The sequence below is a fragment of the Zonotrichia albicollis genome, chromosome 7, assembly GCF_047830755.1.
Source record: "Zonotrichia albicollis isolate bZonAlb1 chromosome 7, bZonAlb1.hap1, whole genome shotgun sequence".
NCBI lineage: Eukaryota > Metazoa > Chordata > Aves > Passeriformes > Passerellidae > Zonotrichia > Zonotrichia albicollis.
This window is the reverse complement of record NC_133825.1, coordinates 19974048-19995354: the sequence shown is the minus strand read 5'-3', so window position 1 is coordinate 19995354 and position 21307 is coordinate 19974048. Positions and strand designations below refer to the sequence as shown.

At 43.6% G+C, this 21307-nt stretch overlaps 1 protein-coding gene across 12 annotated transcripts in view; it reads left to right on the top strand.

The window, feature by feature from the left end:
* PCDH15 (protocadherin related 15) overlaps positions 1–21307 on the top strand; it is a 630962-nt gene that overhangs the window by 343880 nt on the left and 265775 nt on the right. The window lies entirely within an intron of this gene.

Sequence of the window (21307 nt, the reverse complement as noted above, 5' to 3'; positions counted from 1 at the left end):
TTTGGAGATTTTCCCTCAGCTCTCACTATTCAAAGCTTTGTTTGACCTGTTGTTCTCGTGTTAGTTAAAATTCAGGACCTGTTTTTTTTGTTTTTTTTATTTTCAAGTGAGGTGGAGAGTTTAGTTGAGCCTTCCATTGCACCCTTCCAAATGCGAGTGCGTGCTCTGGAGATTAAAATGCACTATTAGGGACTGATTAAAACATAAAATTAAATTGTGTATCATAATTTTAGCTCCAAGTTTAGATTAATTAAAAACTAAATTGCTTATAACACCTTCCACTTTGATACTTCTGTGCCTTCCCATATGATCAGGTGGAACTGGGAAGTTTAAATAGTGAACTGAACACACTTTTCCATGAACAATGAGAATTAAATAGCCAGGTTTGGTACTGCACCATTAGGTTTACAAGAGACACTGGTTATGAGAAATATGGTCATGTTTTAAAAGTTTAAATTTTAAAAGTTAATTTAACTAAAAGGTAACTTAAAGAGGAAAGAAGCAGAATGAACAATGAAGGAATTTTAAGGAATTGTTATGTCTTAACCAGAAAAATTTTGTGTAAAAAAATCTTTTAGAAGTGGTTCTATGTAGTTTTAGAGATTCAAAATCAAAATGTCATTTTAATACTTCATTGTCTTTTTTTCTTTCCAGTAAGCTTAAAGTTCTACTCCAAATTTTAAAATTTCAGTTATTAGAGATTATTAGAGGGATTATTAAAGAGTTTTCAAGATGCTGAGTGCTGTTGAAAAGGAGCATTAAGCTAATTTTGCTGGGGCCAACGTGTGTATGCACATAAAAGATGTTGTATATGCAGCCAGAAATACACTGAACATGTTTTCCTCACTTGTGCTGTATTCTTATTTTTTTGGTGCTTTATTTCATCTCATTAAAGACTTTCGGTAAAATCTAGATGGATCTGGAGCTTTGTGTCAGGTGGTTTTTCCAATGCTGGCCTTTATTGTAATAATTCAGTCTGCAGGGAGGAGGACACTGTCCCTTGTGGCTCTTTGCTTCAGATCTATTAATTTTAACATAATTAATCTGTTTACTGAAATTTGTCCCTCTCATGCCCTGATTTTCTTCCTCCTTAGAATATGCACCTGGCAAGCTGTTCTGCAGATTTATCACATGTGCTTCAAATGGGCTGAGGAACAAAATGAAGACATTTTTCCTTAAATGCCTGACTGTCCTTGAAGCCTGGGGCTTTGCAGCAGACAGCCCTGAGTGGAAATGGATGAGGAGTTTTTCCTCTGCTCTGGCTTTCAGCAAACTTCCATTTTCTTGCCCTTCAGGTAGGAAATGGGGTGTATCCTACTATGAGGTGGAAAAGACTAGCAGAACCAGAGCAGAGAGTGCTGAAAAGCATTTGAGGAGGATATTTTTTTTTTTTTTTTAGCTACTCAAGTATTCCAAATACTGTATTTTGTTTTCTGTTTTTTTGGAAATAGGCCTGCTCCCAGAAATGCTGGAATTCTGAAATGCTGCTACTTCTCTTTGTCCCTAGGGAAGAAACTGCTTTTGTATTGCAAACTCAGTGGAGCAGAAATTTATGAGCAGCCTGATTTATGCCCTTCTGTTGGGGAGGAGGGATTCAAATAATTGGGAACCTCTGGATGTAGAAACACTCATTTTGTTTCTTCGGTACATTGTGTGAGATGACTGTGAAATGATCCCCCAAACATCCAGGGGGACTTGGACAAGCTCCAGAAGTGGCCCATGGGGATTTCAGGGGTTTAATCAGACCAGGTGCTGGTGCTGTCCCTGGGTCAGAAAAACATCCAGGATGGATCCAGGCTGGGGATGAGCAGCTGGAGCAGCCCTGGGGGTGCTGGGGGTGAGAGCTGGGAGCCAGAACCCCCCCGTGCCCTGGGCTGAGCCCCAGCGTGGGCAGCAGGGCAGGGGGGGATTCTGCCCCTGTGCCCCTGGGCCCAGGTGAGACCCCACCTGCAGAGCTGCCCCAGCCCTGGGCCCAGCACAGGAGGGACCTGGAGCTGCTGCAGAGAGCCCAGGGGAGGCACCAGCATGGGCAGAGGGATGGAGCAGCTCTGCTGGGAGGAAAGGCTGGCACAGCTGGGAGGGCTCACCTGGACAGGAGAAGCTCTGGGGTGACCAAACTGTGCCCTGAAGGAGCTACAGGAAACACGGAGAGACATTTTGGACAAGGGATGGAGTGCCAGGACCCAGGGAATGGCTCCCACTGCTGGAGGATCCCCGGGATCCCTGGCAGTGTCCAAGGCCAGGATGAATTAGAAAACAGTTTGTAACAAACAATAATGATTCTTCCTCCTGACGTACCAGACGTTTCCTTTACTGGTGCCATAAATTCCCTTCTGCTGTTCTTTTAGGAAGTGTGGCCTGACAGTAATTAAGCAGTAATTGGTGTATGAAGGCAGGAGCTGTTCCCAGTAGCTAAGTATTGTTAGAAAATAATTTCATTTATCCAATGGTATTTCAGCAGTTCTAACCAATTTCGGGTTTATTATGTGCCATATGTCTGCCCAGCAGGACTTGGGATTGGTTTAGCAAATGCAGTTGTTGTGCTTTATTGAATGCTGGTTTTAAAAACACTTTTTTTTGGCATGCCAGGGTATATAAATATTTTCTTTCCCTCCCGTGTATGTTGCTATCTCCCAGACTTCTGCATAGCTTTTGGTTCATCTCTTGTGAAATCATGGGATTTTTGAGGAAAGGGCAGGCTGAGGTTGCTGGGTTTTGTGGTTTTTTGTGTTTTTTTTTTTTTTTCCCTAAAGACTGGGTTTTGGTCAGAACTCAGACCTAAGGAGTAACAGCAATGGCAGAGCTTAGCTGAGCATGGTTTTGCCATATTTTGATTTTCCTTTATTTTTTGTGTTTTCTGCCTCTTTTTCCTGTGGTTGAATTTATGGAAGCCAGTCTTGATGATGTTTGCACACAACCCTGACCATGAGCTTCACCTAAATGGGGAATCCAGGGGTTCTGCTCTTGTCTGGGAGCACAGATGGGGAAATGACTCCTCTGTGGAAAGACAAATAATTTGCGTTCTTTGAAGAATATCCTGATAGCCTTTAACTGTTAAAAGCTGACTTAAAAAACCTCTTTCTACCCAAGAAACCTTTGCTCTTGTTGCATCCCAGCGATGAATGAGGCTGATGGGAGAGATTTAGTGTTGAAGTGAGGGAGCGACCACCTTTGTTGATTTCGCATCTGACTCCGATTTATTCATCAATCAGTCACTTTTGATAACAGTGTTAATTCACTTCATGCATATTGCAAAATCTGAGCTCCTGATAGGCTGTAGAGAAAACTTCAGCTCCTCCTTTTGTTTACAATACCTGAAGTTAGTTTACTGAAACCAAGATCAGTGTTCCCACCTTAATATGAAAGGTTCTCAAAACCTTCATATGTATTCCCAGACTGGCCGTCTGTTCCCAGTAGCAGCCAAGGACAGAACGGTCTGAGAATCTTGTTTATATAAAAGGTGGCTGAGAACCTAATTATTTACAGGATCAAGCCTGGGAAAGGCTGCTTCACAGCAGGCTTCTATATTTCCCTCAGCTGAATACCTTCATGGCCTCTTTAAGCCATGCTTAAACCAGGCTCTCCACAATTTAGCTCTTGTAGCTATTAGACAGGGACATGATCCATTGTGGTTGGTTTGTCCTCAGCATTCCTGCTGGGATTCATGTCCTCTCCTGGTGGGTGGTGAGGAGAAAAACTGCTTTTCCCATCTCTGAAAGGTGCAGGGCTCTGCCTGTGCTGTAGCAAGATGAGAGGAAATGCAGGAATCATTTCCCAGGGAAAGCTCACAGAGTGAGTTCATGAAGAGATGAACCTGGAGCAGTGATGAAATGTTGGGAGTTTCTCTTTTCCTTAAACATTTGGACTGCATTAAAAGACTTTTGTATTTCTCCACAGAAACACAGGAAGTGGGAAAACCTTTTGTTCCTTTTTCCTGGGAATTAGTCCCACACTTTCCACCATTAAGATTTCATGAAATCCAGGTGAAATTCAGCAGAGATTTAATTACAGAACTGTAAATAATTCCTCTCTGAAGAATAACTAATGGATTTCAGGACTCTGAGCATGGAAAAGGAAGGACAGAAGAAGGATGTCATGGAGCTGTGTAGTGACTGAAGGGAAAGGGGAACAAGGGTAGATACTTCCCACCTTTTCCAATGCAAGCACTGGGGTATCAATACATTAAACAAGTTGGGTTTTTTTTGCATTTTTTTTCAACTTTGTTTTGCAGTCCTAATGATCTCTTTGTTTAGATGCTTGATCAGCCATAGCTTTGTCTTGACTGATGACCTTTTGTCTTTATAAGGATGAAAAAAGATTTCATGGGTAATTTCATTCTTAGAAGGTGGCTCTTTTTTCTTCTTTCTCATACACCTAGATTAGAAACTTCCCTTACAGACCTTAGAACAAGGCTATTGCTGCCTGTCCCATTGTAGGATCAGTAGTGGAGTGTGGAAACTAATATCTGAGAGTTTACTGCCTCTTCCCTATTCTTATTTCTAACACAGGTGAAGCCAACAAATTTTTGGAAATAAAGCCAAATGTTTTCTGTATTGCATTTCTTTTTTCAAATGTAAGAGGCTCTTATGTATGAAGGAAGTTCATAGTAGCCAACTGATTCTAGAATCTTTATTTTTCTTTGCCTCCTCTGAAGTGGGAAGGAAGTTTCAATTGATTTTCAGAGATCCCACCTTCTGTTTTGCAATTCATCCATTTGTTAGGCTTTTTAAAATGGTAAAGATAATTTAGTTTTAATACCAGATTTATGGTCAGATTGGCCATTTAATTAACTTTAGACAAAACTTTGATATGAAATAGGAATGGGTTTGGTGTCCTGCCACAAACCAGAATTACTCTGTGTTTTGGGACACTCTGAATTGGATTTTAGCAATGTTGTGCTGAATTATGCCATGGAATGAGGGGAAGTGGCAGTGTAACATGATTTTTAAACAGCAGTGGCACGAGTGATTGGAATGATGTGTGTTAAGGTATTTATGTCAAGTTTTTTTGCATAATGAGGAGGGAGTGAGTTATTGGGGGAGAGATAGCAATGATCCAGCTCATAACAGCTGTGCTCAGGAGAATAATTTCATTAAATACTCCAGCAGATCAGTAAATCCTTCAGCTGCCTTTTGCAGAGCAGTCAGAGAGTTGATGTTCTTCTGGGAGGAATTCACCTCCTGTTTCTTGCCTCTTCCCTCCACCCTGCCATTTTGCTAAATCAATTTATTGCCTGGCAGAGCCTGCAAACAAAGCCTTCCAAGGCAGTGAAGATCCCATCCACTTAGAGGCCTTTTCTGTTGGTATCCTAAAAATGCTGTCACTGATCCTTGGATTGGATCCTGCCCAATCTCCTGTGGCCAGCCCAGCTCCCCTGTCCTGCTATTCCCTTTACCTTAACACGGATTTTTTGTGCTCTTTTTGTGTTCCCATTGTCACCATCAGTCCACTGACCTGACATGGACTTTGTGCCAGGTCTCCATGACTTGGGGCTCTTTGTTATCAGAAGCCTTCTGTGTCATCTCCAAGAAGGGGGAAAAATCCTTTTATAAATACCCATTTCTATAGAATTCAGCATGAGGAAAGGGTGGAACGAATATTAATTGATTCCAGTTTATACAGGTAGGACGAAGATTTGGTGTTCTGGTGAAAAATAGAAGGAAGATGTGATGAATTCAGCAGTGTTGGAAACTTTGGTGCTCCTCAACTCCTTTTGGATTATCCAGGAAAGCTTTAATTCTCAAAATTTTGTACCCCATAAATATTCTTGGAGAGTGATTCTGGTCATTCCTTACATGAGCCCAATTCTCAAGTGGCTGAAAACCTGAAAAGCTGGTGCTGGGATTAGGTGATATAAAAGGTTTTTCCCAATCCATTGCATGATTTTATAATTCCCATTAAGAAAGCAAGATCTCAACCCCAAAATCTTTGAGCCCTACTTCCTCCTTTCAAGCATTTAGAAGGAGAATTTATTAATTTAGAGGGATAATTCCTAATTTGAGTTGGACAGAAATCTAGGGCATATGCTAAGAAATAGAGCAGTTGGGTCATTTTGTGCTCTTAATGAATTTGAAAATTCCAAATCTTGTTAGTCTTCCAGTTTGGAGCGGAGCTGGTACAATATCCTGAGCAGAATTCTTTGTTTAAAGTATTGATTAACATTTTTGGCTGATATTTTCCATATTGGGCAGCCTGCTTTTCAGGAGGGTTTGGAGAATATTTATGTTTGGGAGGGAACTTGGGACAAAAAAAGACAAACATTTAAATGTATCTTTTAAAAATCCTTCAATCTCAAATTCTTTAGGCAATTCCAGTGCTGCTGGAAGTGGAGCACAGTTCCAAAGAGCAGCTGTGTGACATTGATGGATTTCCTGGTTTTCTGTTATAAACTAGTGGGGTTTGGGATGAACTTCACTCTACCTGTAGAACACTTAACATGTCTTGTGATTAAAAATCGTAAATGTGATAAAAATTGCAGTGCTCAGCTGGGAAAAAGCTTTCCCTGTGAGAGTCTGTTTAAAAACAAGACTTAAATTGAAGGGCCCGAAACAGAAACACCAGAATTTTATTCCTAAAAGGGGATTTGAGCACAGAAACCCAACATTTACTTCCATAACTCCCCAGTGCCCTGAGGGTTTCCTGGTGGGACATCTGCTGAGCCAGATTTTGCAATCTGCCTGCATCAGCTGTGTTTGCAGCCACGTGGGGTGTTATGATTGCACTCTAAGTGATAACTAAAGATGTGGGCTTGTGTCTCTGCATCTCTGCATTTGTTCTGGAAAGGTGTAAATGATGATTAAAGCATCAGGAAAATGGTTCATGCATAAAAGATTTGAGGAGGAACTCAACAGTACTTGGAAAATGCTTTCAATTCCAAGAGTGGAAAAGGCTCTTGTGAGAATGTATCCAGAGATTAATTTCAATACAAGGGTAATGTTGTTTAGAGCAATGATTGTGGTCTCCTGTCTGAGGTAATTTATGGCCACCTTGTTAACAGGAGGTGGAAGTTGTTCCAGGGTAAATCCAGGTCTTGTTCCAGGGTAAATCTGCCTCTTGAGGGGGATTTGGAAGAGCTGCTGCCCTCCCATCCATCCAAGAGGCCTCTGAGGAGGTTTATCCAAAGCTGCCTTCTCATGAACTTTTTTCATTATTTTCGCAGCCTTGCTCTCATTCTTACCTTGATTTCTTCCTTTCTCCCTTGACCTCTCAAAGTGGTGTAACAGATCCCAAACTCCTGGCATGGGGTGCTGTAGGTCTTAAAGAAATCTGCTCCACCATGTTTAAAACCATCTTATTCCCTCAAGATACAATTAATGAGAAAGCTCTGAGAATTTAAACTTCAGAATCAGGGTAAGGCATTGATGTCATTACTGTGATGTTCTCTATTTCTTTGTGTCTCCTCACACTGTGTCCTCAGGTCAAGTGGCACTGCTTCTGTCTGGATCCTATTTTGGATAATTTCCCAAAGGTCTCTTTACAGATTTTGTCTTGATTTTGATGGCTTCCCTTCAAGGCTAAACATCTTATTGTTATCTGCATATTTTGTCTTGAAAGATTTTTTTTCTCCCCAGTTTTTCCCCCTTGGGGAGGAATGCCTCTCATCAGTTGTGTGAATCAGGAGCCAGCTCCAGGAAAAAGCTCTTTTCACTTCTGTAACATATCCCAGGATCCCTGAGGCTGGAGAATCCCTGCCAGCCCATGGAGTCCCAGCTGTGCCCAGTGCCCACCTTGTGCCCAGCCCAGAGCACTGAGTGCCACCTGCAGCCCTTCCTGGGACACCTGCAGGGCTGGGCACTGCAAAGCTCCCTGGGCAGCCCCTGCCAAGGCCTGAGCACCCTTTGCATGCAGGAATTGCTGCTGCTGTCCCAGCTGAGCCTCCCCTGGCCCAGACTGAGGCCCTTTCCCCTTGTCCTGTCCCTGTTCCCTGGCAGCACAGCCCGACCCCCCCTGGCTGTCCCCTCCTGGCAGGGAGTTGTGCAGAGCCACAAGGGCCCTCCTGGGATGTGTTGTCACTTTTGGAAAAAGGACGTTTGTTGAAGCAGCTGGATTGAAGCCTAAATTTCCCAAAACCTGACTGTCTTATGCTCTGGGGTAGAACTTTCCCTCTTCTCAGCTCTGTGCTGAGGAACAAAGTGATGGCAAAGGAGTAAAATTCAGATTAGGTGAATTAAATTTTTTTACTCCAGACAGTTTCTTTAGCTTGCAAAAAGTGTAGAGAGAATTGTGTGCAAACTCACACTTCATTTATGGGCTTTTATATGTTTTACTCAGTTTATATCACACAGCTGGGGGCAAAATAGAACATATCAATTAGCAACTGAATTAAGCCATTAATCCGTTCTGTTCAGCAGACATTGCTCTGATTCACTGCGTGTTTTGGAGAGAGGAAATGTGTCCCTGAACCCTCTACCTGAGGTGAGGTGCACAGCACTACCTGGGGGCTCCCTGGTGGCTCCTGCAGGCAGTTTGCAAAAGCCCTGAGGCATGGGATGTCCTTGTTTTAATCTGCATAATTAAACCTATTGTTGTTTGGAGAGGAAACAACTGGGACTAGAGTGTTTTCTCTGTTCTGATGATTTCCTGAACAAGCCCGAGTGTTTGGCTGGCATGAGAGAGATTTCTTTGTGTGTGTTCTTGCTTTTATTCCTGTCTGTATTCCTCTAGGACAGAAATATTACAGTGTCATGGGAAAAATTTTTTTGCTACAGCAGCTTTGCTGATCAAGATTTCACTTGATGTCTGTAATGTCTCTTTCTTGCAGCAAGGAATCGTTGGGAATTTGTCTTTTCTGTGTTTTAAACTGCTGGAGGGCAGGGATGGATGGGATATTGGGAATTAGGAGTTGTTCCCTGGCAGGGTGGGCAGACCCTGGCACAGGTGCCCAGAGCAGCTGTGGCTGCCCCTGGAAGTGTCCAAGGCCAGGCTGGATTATGGGGCTTGGAGCACCTGGGACAGTGGAAAGTGGAACTGGATGGGTTTTGATATCCCTTCCAGTCCAAACCAGTCTGATTTCTGTGGTTGGGTTGGATTTTTTTGGGTTTCTTGCATTTGAGAAAGGAGTGCAAGGTCACCCAGTGTCCTTCCTGAGCCCTTGTCCTTCTCTGGTGTCTCTTTTTTGAAATGACGGCAGCAAACCCTTTGTTTAATGCTCCAGGGGTTTCCTATTGTCCTATATAATGTCATTCTAATTTAGTCCCTCTTTCTCTCCCTCCTAATGCTCCCCAGCATTTTGTTTACTTCAGCTCTGTAGCCACAGCCTCTCCCTGTGCCTCCTCCTCAGAGGGGAAAATAGCTGAAAAGCTGACAAATTCCCAATCCCTCTCTGCATACATGAATATCTGATTTGTCCCAGCGTGCCTTTTTAGCCAGATGAAGATTCCTCTCCTGAGCTGCCCAGGTATTCAGTGCATTTAGATCCTCACAGAGCTGCTGACAACCCTCTGTTTGTAGCCAGGGCTGAACTCTGGAGCTGGCAGACTTTCACCTGGCATTTAATTCCACACTCTGACACCTTCCCCTCCTCACCCAGCAGTAGGAAAGTGCGTGGGCCAGCTCATCTGGCCTCTTAGCTCGTAGTTTGCTCTTGTTTTTACAACTGAATTGCACTAAAATAGTGTTTCCTGCAGTTCAGCCTTTTATTTTGGACAGCCAACCTCACACCCACAGGGCTTTCTTTTCTCTTCCATCTCTCTTTACACATTTCAGGAGAAAAGCCACAAAAATTGAGGGAACAGATTCAAAGTACCCCAAATCTCTGACCTGCTGCCCATCTCATGGAATATGTGCCTGGGTTGAAAGGCATCTCTTCTGACACTGAATGAAAACTAATTTTATCTTCTCATTTTTTCTTTAGAATGAGTGTTTCTTGTAATTCTGTTGTTGTGTTCTTGCTGCCAGGGCCTTTTTTGTCCCTCCCTGTGATGGTGTTCACAGGGGTCTTAGGATGAGGGAAGAGATGAGGATCTGACTCCATGTTTCAGAAGGCTTGATTTATTATTTTGATATATATTATATTAAAACTATACTAAAATAATGGAAGAAGGGATTTCATCAGAAGGCTGGCTAAGAATAGAAAAAGAATGTTACCAAAGGCTTGTGACTGACCGAGAGAGTCTGGACAGCTGGACTGTGGTTGGCCATTAATTAAAAACAACTCTGAGATCAATCACAGATGCACCTGTTGCATTCCACAGCAGCAGATAATCATTGTTTGCCTTTTGTTCCTGAGGCCTCCCAGCTTCTCAGGAGGAAAAACCCTAAAAGGATTTTTCATAAAAGATGTCTCTGACACCTCCCCATCCTGGCAGCCTCAGGGCGCTGTGGACACAGCCCCAGGAGGGGACACATGACTGAGCACTGCTTACCTGTAGTTACCTTTCTGTTCCAAACCACAGGAAAGCCTCTCCCCCTTTCTTCAAAGGAGCTGTCTCAGGATCATGTCCAAAACTCCAGCCTCTCTGCTGCAGGAATAATCATGACTTGCAAGTCTTTTCCCCTTCCCTGACTTCAGCAGTGAGCAGGAATCTGTGCTGGCTGTCACCTGTTTGGTGACATTAACAGCCACACTGGCACCTCTCAAGTTCACCTCTGTGCTAAAATTCCTTCTTGAAGTGTGGACAGAGCAGCTTCCAGGATGGATTGGTATTGCTCACTCTTCTGTGGAAAAGGAAAGCCATGAGAAGGCTGCCCTAGAACAGAGCTAAAGAATAAAGCAGGGATTTATTAAAAGGATCTCCTCCATGGATCCACCTTGGGCAGCACAAGAGCCCAGCCAGGGCTGCACCCAAGGTGAACCAAAATGGGCACAAAATGGACACCTGGTCACGGGGTCTGTCACTGAGATCAGTTCTGCTCCATTTGCATATTGGAGTTAATTGTCCAATTACAGCTTCAGGTTATGAAGTCCCATCCTGCTTGTTTTTCTCTCTTCACCATTGTTTATACTTTTTGGGCATGGAGCTTGTAACAGTTATCCTTGGTCCCCAGCTAGAGAAGGAATTGTTTTGTCTCCCTGCTTTGTGCACAGAGTTCACCATCCCTTAATGTGAAGCTCAGAACTGCACACTAAAGCAGCACAGAATCTGAAAAACATGAAAGCTGAAACTGATGGTATCATGGCTCAGCTGCCCATCATGAACTTTGTCTTCTGTGTTTTCCTTCCCCATGAGTGCCTTGGGAACCCTCTCCCATGTTCTTGTCTGGTGGTGAGGAATTTTTATCCTCATGTCTTTGCTGCTGAACCCTGGGCCAGTTTATATTGCTGTAGGTAAAAGAGGTCTCTTCCCTCCTTTGTGAAACTTTGTTTATTATCAGAATGGTTTGGGTGGGAAGGGACCTTAAATCCCATCCATTCCCACCCCTGCCATGGGCAGGGACACCTTCCACTGTCCCAGGCTGCTCCAGCCTGGCCTTGGGCACTGCCAGGGATCCAGGGGCAGCCACAGCTGTGCCAGGGCTTGCCCACCCTGCCAGGGAACAATTCCTAATTCCCAATATCCCATCCAGCCCTGCCCTCTGGCAGTTTAAAGCTATTCTGCCTCATCCTGGCATTCCAGGCCTTTATCCGAACTTCTCCAGTCTCAGAGGTTCAGATCTTGTGAACCTCTGAACTTGTGACAATGCCCTGGCAGGAATTGATACCTCACTGATGTGCCATGGGGAGGTCCCTGTGTGTCCGTGCTGTGCGGGCTGTTTCCCAGCCTGTTCAACTTCACCAGCTCAATGTCTTCTAAACACCAGGGTATTTAATAGAATTCATGGAAATGTCAGCCCAGTGCCAATGAAAATATCAAGTAGGGTTATGAAAAGTCAGTGGAAGAGGGGGGGAATGGTATCAGGAACCTGTGGATGTGTGCAGGCTGTCCATTCCTGGAGTGATCTCTGCATTTTAGAGTGCATTTCCTTGTTTGCTTTTCTCCATTCTCCCACGTCTGGCCTCAATCAGAGACAAACTTGTGACCTTGTGTGAGTGTAAGGGTGCTGTTCATTTAAGGACTGTCAGAAAACAATGTTCTTTTTTTTCCTTTATGAGATGTTACAGGAAATTGGTGAAACAATCTTATTTACTTTGACAGCTTTTGAGATTTGAGAATAGCCCACTTTTAAAACATTCCTTTGAGTGATGTGTTATTGCTGGTTGTTAAAATCTGGTTTTGGTGGTATTCCTGGATTTCCTTATGATCTGACTGTTACTTGGATATCTTAATGGTTTCCTAAATACAAACATTTGTGAACCCATTTTGGCTGATCTTTTAGAAATAACCACCTGCACAAGCCCTATGAGTCAAATATCTAAATAAACAATGAAATGTTTCATGTCCAACAAAACTGCTTAACCCATTCCAAGGGACGTGCTGCATTTACACTTAGGAAATTTGCTGGAGCCATTTGAAATGTAGGATTGAGGTTCTTTTTGTGCATCATTTCCCTGTGGCTGTTCCCTCTAGCTCAAAGTTTGCTGGCGCTAATGTGGAATTGTCTCTGTTGCACAGCATTGGGGTGGGGTGCAGTGCTTTTCCCTGGATTTCCCTGTTTCTTAACCCAGTCCTGGGCTGAGCCCCAGCGTGGGCAGCAGGGCAGGGGGGGATTCTGCCCCTGTGCCCTGGGCTCAGGTGAGACCCCACCTGCAGAGCTGCCCCAGCCCTGGGCCCGGCACAGGAGGGACCTGGGGCTGCTGCAGAGAGCCCAGGGGAGGCACCAGCATGGGCAGAGGGATGGAGCAGCTCTGCTGGGAGGAAAGGCTGGCACAGCTGGGGGGTCTCACCTGGACAGGAGAAGCTCTGGGGTGACCAAACTGTGGCCTGAAGGGGCTACAGGAAACATGGAGATGCATTTTGGACAAGGGATGGAGAGACAGGACACAGGGAATGGCTTCCACTGCCAGAGGGGAAATCTTGGTGAAATATATGCAAGAAATTCCTCCCTGTGAGCATGGGCAGGCCCTGGCACAGCTGTGGCTGCCCCTGGATCCCTGGCAGCGCCCAAGGCCAGGCTGGACAGGGCTTGGAGCAGCCTGGGACAGTGGAAGGTGTCTCTGCCTGTGGCAAAGGTGGCACTGGATGGGATTTAAGGTCCCTTCTGACCAAAACCATTCTGGGATTCACACCTGGGGCTGAGTTGGTTCAGCTTTGCAGGACCTGAGCAGGGAGGAACAGTTGTTCCTGCCTATGGATGGGGGGATGGATGAGAGGATCTACAAGGTCTCTGCCAACCCAAACCATTTCTATACTGGTAATCCCTGGCATGTGTACCTACCTCCAGCCTGAAAACAGTTCCTGTAGCAGCCAGGAACCCTCTGAAAATCCCTGTGTTTGCACTTCTCCCAAAGTCATCTCCATTATTTTCCTGTCCCCACCATGTCTTGCAAGATCCTATCTTTACCTCTCTTCTGTTCCTCAGAAGCTGTTTCTTGCTGGACATTTCACCAAGGAGACACTTGAGCAGATCAAACACCACCTGTGGGAGTTTAAATCCATCCCCAGCAGCTCTGGTGGGCACTCAGTGCCAGCTGTCCCTGGATGAGTGCCCTGTGCCCATCCCAGTGTCCCAAAATGTGGGCACACCCCAGCTCTGAACACGTGAATCACCCACAGATCCAGCAGAACAGAAAAAGCTGGAAATGCCACATCAGTTCCTGCATTCAGCAGTGGGCAGGAGCATTTCTGAGAGTCTGTAAGGGTGGAAGAGAAGGATTTGCTTGGGAGATGTGCAAGCCAAGTGTCTTGGAATAGCCAGCCTGGGTGGATGAGAGCCCTGAGTTGTGTTGTGTTTTTTAAGGAAAGCAGGGATCCACAAAATCCAGGGAGTGTCAGAGAGATTTTACCCCTTGGATTCTCTCCTTTGTGTTATGTATCTCAGGGAAGGATCCTTGGAGAGAAAATGCTCTGGCAAGGGAGAAATGGGGAAGTTTTTGGGATGGAATCCAATACCTGTCTTGCAGTAAAAGCAATGAAACAAATCTTTGGACTTTTCTATCGAATTATATTTTCATTATTAGCACTTTAATGTGTAATTTTAGCTGTGTGGGCATATTTTGTGAAGGCAAAGGTTATTGAAGAATGGACTGAGTTGCTCCTGCCTAATATGGGTTGTACTTCTTTTAATCTTTTTATGTTAATGTTATTTTTCAGCTGAAGTCTCCTGGCTCTGATATCAGGTTTAGGATATCTTTGCTCTCTCTCCTTTCTGGAGGTTCTATCTGCAGAGCAGGAATTTCAAATGAACAGTGTCACAGCCAAACAGCTTTTGTGACTCAAAACCTTCTGTGGAAACATCATTTTATAGGTGAAATCCATACAGGGGGGCTGGAAACAAGAATAAATAAATTGACAATGCATGGAAAAAAGGGTTTTGTGGACAGGAATGAGTGATGAGAAGCTGTAATCCTGTTAATCCATCCAATAGCTGCACTGCTTGTTAAAAAGACAGGAAATAAATCACTGCTAGTGATGGAAGCAGGAAACAAAAGTGCTTCTCTCTCCCTTCCTCAGTTATCCCATAAAACTTTTAAATTTCTGTGAGTTTAGTTGAGTTTTCTCTGTGCAAACCTTCCATCTATTTATCAGTCTTCCTTGTTCACTGACAATCAGCAACATTAAATAGTTTTAATCCTTTCAAATCAGCATCTGAAGGATGTTCTGCTTGCAGGAGGGTGGAAAAGTGCCCTTGGAGGGTCTGGAAGGTTTCCCTGCCCACAGCAGGAAAGTCTGGAATTCCATTCTGGGATTCTCTGGCCACCATTGGTACAAAGAGATGGAAAATAAAGAACTTTATAATTATGATTACAATTAGAATTGTAATCAATTTACAGTTGTGCAATGTAATTGATTATGATTACAATTATAATTGTAGGAAAATAGCTGTTTTGGAGTTTTTGGGGGTGCAAAATGGAAACAAGCATAAAGATTTCCACATTGAAGTAGAAATGTCTTGTTAGTTGACTTTTACATTGCAGGGCTCAGGGACAGCTGTTTCAGGTGCTCTCATTAAGTTTGAAATTAATTTTGAGCTTTTTTGAGGCTTTACTTTGGCCTTGCAGTGGCATCTCATCGACTCTTAAAGAGTCATTTCTGCCAGAAAGACACGGAAAATAACAGGATTAAAGAGTGGGGCAAGAAAAGGAATAAACTCAGTAGTCCTTAGAAGAATGGGGGCAAGCAGGAATATTTGAAGATGAATTATTTGAGTGTAGATACAGAGAAAACACAGAGGATTTTCAAGTTGCTGGTGAAATTTTACTTCACATCCTCATATAAATTGTAATTTTTTTCCTTGTTTCTGTGGTTTTGCTTTCTAAAAAATGCTGCCTCCAAGTGAGGGTAAAAATTCAAGAGCTTGGTAACACAAGAAAAAGGAACAGATGCAGCATCAATATTCCACCTTTTTAATGTCTTTATTTATGTGGAACAGACCCTGCAGCTGGGAGAAGGGAATTGAGGTGGGAGCAGGTTTGATCTTGTAATTTAATCTCAAAAATCTTCACATTCCTGAAAGGTCTCATCCAAGGAGATGAGGATGATAAAATCCAACTCAACTGTGCCAGTCTCAGAGCATGAGAGCACTTTAACAAGATTGAGTAAATCCAAGAGTCCATAGGCTGAAATGCTCATGTGTTAATTGCTCAAGGAGTGTGTCAGTGAAATAAAACCTTGAGTAGTGTTTGGATTTTGGGAACCTCCAAAGCTGGAGAAAAGGGCTGGATTTGCACTGTAAATTATTCACTGTAGCACCAGCACAGCCAAATATTTGCTTATGCTTGAATAATTCTTCAGGAAAGCATTTAAGCAGATATTTGACTTCAGCAAACAGAGTTAGTCACACTTGCAGCTGAATCAGAGCCAGAACTGGTTTTAACTCAGAGGTGAAATCTTCCTTCCCTGGCTTTTCTCCTGCTTGGAGGGGGCTGTGAGATGGGATCTGGGACTGGGCATGGGAGGGGGCTGTGGGATGATATCCACCCTTCCAGGCTGCTCCAAGTTACCAGAGGTGATTGCTGAGCTCCTGAGCTGGAATTTGGGTTTGGTTTTGTGGCTAAGCCTCAGGTGAGGGTGTTTTCCAGCCCCAGTGAGAGTGGCTCAGTCCCTGGGTATGGGAGGGACCTTGTGGGATGAGATTCACCTTTCCAGTATGTCCTGAACTACCAGAGGTGATCCCTGAGCTGGAATTAGGGTTTGGTTTTGTGGTGAAGCCCAGCTGAGGGTGTTTTCCAGCCTGGCAGGTGTGCTCTGGATATGCCCCACCAGTGAGAAGGGCTCAGGGCATGGTAGAAGGGCTGTCAGCTGATCTTCAGCCTTCCAGGATGTCCCAAGATGCCAGAGGGGTTCCCTGAGCTGGATTTAGGGTTTATTTTTGTGGTTAAGCCTCAGGTGAGGGTGTTTTCCAGCCCCAGTGAGAGGTGCTCAGTCCATGGGTATGGGCATGACCTTGTGGAATGAGATTCACCTTTCCAGAATGTCCTGAGCTGGAATTAGGGTTTGATTTTGTGGTTAAGCCTCAGGTGAGGATCTTTTCCAGCCCCAGTGAGAGGGGCTCAGGAGCTGCTCATCAGAAGGAACCCCCCTGAGATATTCCATGGAATTCATGGAGATGAATTCCATACCAGGTGAGGTGACTATCAGCACTATGAGGCAAAACAGATTTTGGAGTGGTTTTTTTTTGGTGTGTGTCTGTTTTGTGGTTAAATAATGTTCTGGCAGCTTTTTCTCATGCTGGCACTTCAACAGAATTGTTTGGGTGGCAAAAATCAAACATTTGGGACACAGAGTTTTTAGTGAACTGTAGCTTTAACCCTGGAGCACTGTCAGACTCTAAAGCAAGTTCCTCTCCTTTCTGGCTTCTGTAAGAGGCTTTTTCCTGCTGTTTTACTGGCATTTCTGATTTATTATGGCACCAGTTCTCCAGAATAAGCAGTTGCACTCCCTGTTTTATGTCTACAAACTTTAAGAGCGTTCAGCTGATCAGTAATAATGATGAATCTTATAAAAAATCCATCCCTCTATAATTTTTTTGTTGTGTTAAAGCAACTCAGTCGCATCAACCTTTAAAAAATAAATACTTGTAAAGATTTATCACAATTGTAGGGTGCAAAGAGCATCCCCACTAAGCAAAGTGGGTCACTCCTGATGCTTGAAGGAGTTCAGGCTTTTTGAGTAAATAACAGCTTTATTTATTTTATTTATATTTTATTTATATAACAGATATAAATGGGTGTTTAATTCCTTTTTAAATGCTGAGTTACTCATCCAGCCACAGCAGTGTCTCAGGAACCACTGTTTTTGACAAATACATTAAATAGCAAATATTTGTTGACGTGTCTAATGAATTAATAATGCTCACTTAGTGATTTCTGTTGAAGTTTGTCAGGGCTTTGAACCCACTGTAGGAGCAAGAACTGCAAAGTGTTTGCCTCCAAATTGTTTTCAGATTTCCTGCTTGTGGAGAACACTCAGAAGTTGTTGCTGGTGGCAGTTTGGGTGGTGTGGGCACTCCCACAGTCCGTGTTTCCTATGGAATTGGGTGTGGATGTTGCAGTTCTGGGGTGAGGGAGCCAGTGGCAAATCTGGCCAAAAATTTAGATTTTCCTTTTTTTATTTCCCCCACTGATTCATTTCAAGTAGTCAAGAAAGATAGAGCTGTTGGAATGAGCCCAGAGGAGGTCATGGAGCTGCTCCAGGGCTGGAGCCAGGCTGGGAAGGTTCACCTGGAGAGGAGAAGGCTCCAGAAGAGCTCAGAGCCCCTTCCAGGGCCTAAAGGGGCTCCAGGAGAGCTGGAGAGGGACTGGGGACAAGGGATGGAGGGACAGGACACAGGGAATGGCTGGTGCTGCCAGAGAGAATTGGGATATTGGGAATTAGGATTTGGGAGTGTGGGGAGGCCCTGGCACAAGGTGCTCAGAAAATGGTTCTTTATTTCAACCAATGCCATGTTCCTCCCTGTTCCAGCTTCTAATGAAAGCAAAGTTTTGAAACCTGTAGTAACACCAGATCTAAAAGGAAATAATTATTGGACGTTACTTAATATTATTCATCTACTATATGTCATATTCTTGCTCCTCTAAATACATTCAAAGTGCTTAGAAGTCATAACTCAGATTAATTTCCTTCATCTCTTAAAACTTAAAATGAGAGTTTTTTTTTCAGGAAAATACTGAGTCTTGTAGACATTTTGTGTGTCTTTACAGATCCTCCTTCTCTCATCAGCTTGTAGTTTTTCCTTGCCCTGGCTGGAGTTCAACCTTATTTCTTAGAGGTTGTCAACCTTTTGGCACTTTGTGGTAAATTGTGATTTGTTCTGAGCTATTTCCAAGTTAACAGAATGATTTGAACTTAATAGTGTCATTTTCTGTACTTTATAGTCCTGGCTTTTGGGAGTTTTATTTGTTTTGGGTTTTTTTGTAATTTGGTTGTTTTTTTTCTGGTATGAATTGAAGGAAAAAACCAGGATTTTTCTTGTGTTGTAGTCCAGTTGCATAGAGAGTTACTTATTCTGGGAGCAGCAGTGTTGCTATCCTTGTGGTTTAACTTGACATTTCATCAAAATCAAAAATAAATCTGTCAAGATTCCATCCTAAAAATCTCTCAGGAGCAGACTCCGCTCAAGGGTGTCAGCTGAGCTCTGAATAACTTTCTAAAATAGAACATCGTGATTGGCGAGCTGGATTTATTTTGTTTTTCAAGGTTGTAAAATCAAATATCAGAAGCCTCAGAAGTGAGTTTGTGCGCTTCTTTTTAGGTGTGATAACACCTAAAATCTCTATTTGGATGGGATTTTTTACTTAGGCTGACCTGAAGACACCATGAGTCTCCTGAGTTTCTGTATTCTGAGATTTGAGGTGTAAAAGGCTGGAGTCAATAGCACCTAATGGAATTGCACTGCTTCAAGTGGAAAAGCAGCTGAGCGCACTTCCTTCAGGAAATTCTGTTAACAGGGGAGCAAACAGTGGTGAAATACTGAGAAATTCCTATCCCCAAAATTCCCAGGAGGTTTCGTAATGATGATTAACTGGAATCTGTTTGGGTGATGTGGAAACAGCCTTGATTTCCTAGTAGTCAGCAGGAATGTATAATGAGAAAAGTAATTTTGGTGTTTTTTGGGAAGGTGCTGTTGCAAATTCTAGAATGACTTTGGAATGTGCTAAGTTTGCATGACAGTAACCAAATGAACATTTGGGGAAGGAGAAGGGAGGGAAAAGGCCCTTTTAAGCAGTTCTGGTCTCCTCTCACATGGGAATAATAAATAGTTCCTTTGGGAATAGTCTGGAATCCTCCTTTGAGCTGCCTCTAACTTCCCATTTGAGCTGTCAGGGTTGCTGCCTTCTCTCTGAGGTTGTTCCCTACAATTCCCTGAGAGAAGCTGATAGTGAGGAGAGGGGAGCTGGGTCTCTTCTCCCAGGGAAAGGTGAGAGGATGAGAGGAAACGGCCCCAAGTTGTGCTGGGGGAGGTTTAGATGGAATATTGGGGGAAGGTTCTTCATGGAAAAGGTTGTAAAGCACTTCATGGAAAGGGGTGGAAAGTACTTATTGGAAAGGGTCTTGATGGAAAGGGTTGTAAAGCACTTCATGGAAAGGTTCTCCATGGAGAGGGATGGAAAGGTTCTTCATGGAGAGGGTTGTAGAGCCCTTCATGGAAAGGTTCTTCATGGAAAGGGTTGTAGAGCCCTTTATGGAAAGGGATGGAAAGGTTCTTCATGGAAAGGTTCTTCATGGAAAGGTTCTTCATGGAAAGGTTCTTCATGGAAAGGTTCTTCATGGAAAGGGTTGTAGAGCCCTTTATGGAAAGGGATGGAAAGGTTCTTCATGGAAAGGTTCTCCATGGAAAGGGTTGTAAAGCACTTCATGGAAAGGTTCTCCATGGAGATGGATGGAAAGGTTCTTCATGGAAAGGGTTGTAGAGCCCTTTATGGAAAGGGATGGGAAGGTTCTTCATGGAAAGGGTTGTAGAGCCCTTTATGGAAAGGGATGGGAAGGTTCTTCATGGAAAGGGTTGTAGAGCCCTTATGGAAAGGGATGGAAAGGGTCTTCATGGAAAGGGTTGTAAAGCACTTCGTGGAAAGGTTCTTCGTGGAAAGGGTCTTCATGGAAAGGGTTGTAGAGCCCTTTATGGAAAGGGATGGAAAGGTTCTTCATGGAAAGGGTTGTAAAGCACTGGAAGGGGCTGCCCTGGGGCAGTGGTGGAATCTCATCTTTGGAATTTTTCAAGGCACGTGTAGATATGGCGTTTGAGGACAGTGGTGACCATGGTGGTGGTGCTGCTTGGATTTCACGACCTGAATGGTCTTTGCCAACCTGAAGAATTCTGTCACTCCACAATTCTCTGCTGGAATTTGGTCAGAAGCCGCTGTAGAAGGGCAAGGGTAGAGAAGGAGGAATGAGGGTGCTTGGCATGGCTTGAATTCCTGGGTTCTGTGACCTGGAGCTGCTCTGTCAAGACAAACATTGGTCTGAAATGGGAACCAACAGTCCCATGAGATCTGTGCTGGGGCTTCCTTCTTTCATGGCCAATATTGAAGTTCTTTCTGTGCCAACTTCCTGATGCTGGAAACAGGTTGGGAAGAGTCCAACATGAGGGGAGATGGAGTTTGGAAAGGCCTCTCTGCATCCTTAACCCCTGGATGAGGAGTGGAGCAATGTGTTCAGTGTAGAATTTGAGATGGTTTTGCTGCTGCCCTTTATTTCTCCAGCATGTTCGTTAAAATCCAGTAAAGTCACCTGCAATCCATGGCTTTGACAAAGGGAAAGGGGGCTGTGCTTACTGTGAGTGTGCCTCATAAATCACAGGATAAAATCATTGAATTTGAGGAAGAACCTCTGACATCCTGGAAATCCCACCCATGTGAGGTGTCCAGCAAGCAAACTCAAGATATATATTTTTTATTTATATTATCAACCACCTAGAAACTATAAATACTTGAGTAAATATGGGCCGCTCAGTCTGGTTTATTACAATTCCCTACTTGCTGTCCTTCTCCTGTGGAAAAATCCCCACAGGTTTTCCTCAAACTCTTGGCACGCAGTTGTTTTGTAGGTTTGTTTCATTTTTAATAAATGCAGCTATTTTTTTTACAATAACTTGGTTTATATTGCTAAAACCATTTTCATTCCATGCTCCTGTCATTGTATTTATCCCAAACTTTATTTTGAATGAGTATTTTTAAATAACTCAGTTCTGGGCTGCAGAATTGTAATAATTCTTTTTATTGGAACCATGAACTGGAGGTTTTTTAACTGTATAATGTTTGCACTCCAGGTAGACTCTGGAGTTCAGCCAGACTTGTCTTGGGGATTTTGGTGGGGCATTTTTTGTTTATTTG